The sequence below is a fragment of the Schistocerca serialis genome, chromosome 1 (assembly GCF_023864345.2).
Source record: "Schistocerca serialis cubense isolate TAMUIC-IGC-003099 chromosome 1, iqSchSeri2.2, whole genome shotgun sequence".
NCBI classification, from domain to species: domain Eukaryota; kingdom Metazoa; phylum Arthropoda; class Insecta; order Orthoptera; family Acrididae; genus Schistocerca; species Schistocerca serialis.
This window is the reverse complement of record NC_064638.1, coordinates 761537096-761540982: the sequence shown is the minus strand read 5'-3', so window position 1 is coordinate 761540982 and position 3887 is coordinate 761537096. Positions and strand designations below refer to the sequence as shown.

General features: G+C 40.3%; 1 pseudogene; it reads right to left on the bottom strand.

Moving 5' to 3' along the window:
• Positions 1-1760: 1760 nt before the first annotated feature.
• On the bottom strand, positions 1761-1878 carry LOC126425110 (5S ribosomal RNA; annotated as a pseudogene).
• Between the last annotated feature and the right edge of the window lie 2009 nt (positions 1879-3887).

The following is a 3887-nucleotide window of genomic DNA, read 5'->3' as shown; positions in this document are numbered from 1 at the left end:
TGGCCCATATAATTTCGACACTCTGTAGCATAGTAGGGTGACAGGTTCCAGACATTGGTTTCTATCCCCAAATTGTTTCTCAAGACATCCTCCAAATCTCCTCGACGTTGCATCCATCTTCATTAGACGTAGCCTACAGCTTACACTTGCCAAACAAAGACAGGAGAATGAACCTACTTGAAGAAACAGAAATTTATTCTCACACGTGCACATCCCCACATGGCGTACTAAAGATCATACAGTTACCCAAAAAATGTTTCCAATAAATATCCATATATTACTTGTAGAAGTTACGCATCAAGTACAATTTTGGCAAAACGTAATAGTAACGATAAATAAAATCACATAATTTTCTACTTACTTCCCAAAGTCAAAATTTGATTACTATGTATACTTCAAGCCATTTACTTCTTGCATTGTTCATTCTAAAATGTTAGTTAAATATGTGACTCTATTATCTGTTTGTAAAATGTATGACATTACTTCTTAAATGTAAAATATGCCCCATTACGTTAACACCATTCAATACAGTTTCATGATAATTTTATTAACACTTGCCAGTCATTACTCCATTAGCAGATAACCATGCAAGTTGATTTCCAATATGGTCTTTCATACCATTAATCTATCAAAATCTACTTGTAAAGTAGCCTAAGGTGACTCATTCATTAAATTTATAATAAACAATTTTAGTCATACATAAGCTTGTATGTAGTTTTAAGATTACCACGTTAAGTCTATGGACACAATTGACTTCATAAGTAGTTACTGAGTGTGTAAGTAAATTGTAACTTGGCTTCAGATTTAACTTTCGATATGAACAAATTCGCAAGTCTATCACATGCCAAATGCTGCAACAGTTGATAAAAATATTGTATGGACGGCTATATAAATGTGTTACGCCAATTTGGTATGGGCGAACGCAAGATAAAAAGTGCTCCATTCCTACAAGTACCTAGTGAAACTATCCAATACATCAGTAACAACAAATTTATCATTTTACTAAGGTTGTGATATTAGGACTCCAGTAAAAAAGAGATGTAATTAAATAAATTACAAACTGTGTCTGAAAAAATACTCTTAATGAGGAATGGGAGATAAACATATGAATGTAAACAGAGTGTTGTCTATTTATGCTGCAGCAATACTTTTTTTCAAGGAAACAAAAACTGATAATGGTATTTGCGTAAAGCGACTAGAGGAGTGTAAAGAAGCAGACATTAAATTTTTCTGGTCCGTCAAAAAATATACAAAATTAAAATGAAACTAATAATCAGAACGCAATATTAATTTTAAATAACACTTGAGAAAATGCTGCAAAAAAAAAAATAAAATAAAATAAAATAAAATAGAAGTACGTGAAATAACAGAACATCGGAAATACAGTATTGAAAGACATTGAAATAAATTAGAATGATGAGAACAAAAGCAGAGGAAAAACTTACTGGGGAAAAATAAAGAAAAATATTCTTACCTTATTATATACGATACGCTCTGGCCATTCAGCAATTCTTTTTTCTATATAGTTTCCGCGTAACAGTATTTCAACTTCCCTACTGCACTCTGTCTTCAGGCCACGAGTGGCCCATTGGGACTATCCGACCGCCGTGTCATCCTCAGTTGAGGATGCGGATAGGAGGGGCGTGTGGTCAGCACACCACTCTCCCGATCGTTATGATGGTTTTCTTCGACCGGAGCCGCTACTATTCGGTGGAGTAGCTCCACAATTGGCATCACGAGGCTGAGTGCACCCCGAAAAATGGCAACAGACCATGGCGGTCCGGATGGTCACCCATCCAAGTGCCGGACGCGCCCGACAGCGCTTAACTTCGGTGATCTGACGGGAACCGGTGTATCCACTGTGGCAAGGCCGTTGCCCCAACTTCCCTATTGAATAAAACACATTATCTTGGATGTTAACCAGCAACAGAAGTTGTGAATAAGCAATGGAACTTGCAGTTTCCCAGTGATGATATCTCTAACAAATGCTAAACTCTTAGCCATTAGAACACGATCACTTTTGCGGGAAACAATACTTACGACCGAGATAATATTAACTACCTCCTCGAAACAAGAAATATGTCAAGGCGGAATAAAAACCAAAGTTTTTTGCTACTGCTTGTGAATGACGTAGATACATAATATCAAATTTCTCTAATTGTACAGTGTGCAGTATCGTAGATTTTTAATTATTGATCATATTTATTCGCACTCCTTTAAAAAACTACACATATTTCAACGTTAGGGAACTCAGTTGTGCCGCGCGGGATTAGCCGAGCGGTCTCAAGCGCTGCAGTCATGGACTGTGCGGCTGGTCCCGGCGGAGGTTCGAGTCCTCCCTCGGTCATGTGTGTGTGTGTGTGTGTATTTGTCCTTAGGATAATTTAGGTTAAGTAGTGTGTATGCTTAGGGACTGCTGACCTTATCAGTTAAGTCCCATAACATTTCACACACATTTGGACATTTTGAACTCAGTTGTTCTTATATTTAATACTCCTCCTTTTCACCTAAGGAAAAACTTCGTAAAGAAAGAGATTTACGGGTCTTCGATGAAATCTACCGCATATAAATTTCCAGCGCCTGCCACATTGTTAAAAGCTTAATCTAGAGCCCAAATTAAATATTTTGTGTTGTTATTTATTGCGACAAATTTTTCTCGTATGGGAATTATCGAGTCACAAACAGAGTGTAGCTGCTAAAACAGCAGGCAGCCGGATTGTTTGTGAAGTCAGCTGTCTTGTGCGTAAAGTGAGAGACGAGACGCTCGATTATTGGCTTCCTTAGCTAAGGACTGTACAGCATCTCCAGCTTTCAGGGCTTAAGCCGCTTTTAATTAGGATGCGACGCTACACCTCCAGAAAATGTTTTCATTTCACAGAACGAGGCTAAAAGCCCGGAGGATGCTATGTCAGAGGAAGTTCCTGAACCAGGAGCTGAAATTTAACTCTTTAGAAGGATTAGACAGTAAATAGTAGAACATTTACGTAGACTGGCGTAATTTTAACCCTGCCAAAATTCGAGACATAAGACAAGTCAGTATCGAGAGTGATTTCGTTTGTTAACGAAGTTTTATTTGGTTGTGGTTTGACCGATCATTTGACTTGCCTGTACCGCCTTCTTCTGTGTTGTTTAACATTTCTTTCCCACTAAATACATTTAAGACTACTCTGGCGACGACGTGATATAAATAAGTGCAGGGAATCGCAAAAGAGGTATTTTCATGCAATAATTATCGAACAGCTCAGCTACCTCCCAAGGCATAATACACTCCTGGAAATTGAAATAAGAACACCGTGAATTCATTGTCCCAGGAAGGGGAAACTTTATTGACACATTCCTGGGGTCAGATACATCACATGATCACACTGACAGAACCACAGGCACATAGACACAGGCAACAGAGCATGCACAATGTCGGCACTAGTACAGTGTATATCCACCTTTCGCAGCAATGCAGGCTGCTATTCTCCCATGGAGACGATCGTAGAGATGCTGGATGTAGTCCTGTGGAACGGCTTGCCATGCCATTTCCACCTGGCGCCTCAGTTGGACCAGCGTTCGTGCTGGACGTGCAGACCGCGTGAGACGACGCTTCATCCAGTCCCAAACATGCTCAATGGGGGACAGATCCGGAGATCTTGCTGGCCAGGGTAGTTGACTTACACCTTCTAGAGCACGTTGGATGGCACGGGATACATGCGGACGTGCATTGTCCTGTTGGAACAGCAAGTTCCCTTGCCGGTCTAGGAATGGTAGAACGATGGGTTCGATGACGGTTTGGATGTACCGTGCACTATTCAGTGTCCCCTCGACGATCACAAGTGGTGTACGGCCAGTGTAGGAGATCGCTCCCCACACCATGATGCCGGGTGTTGGCCCTGTGTGCC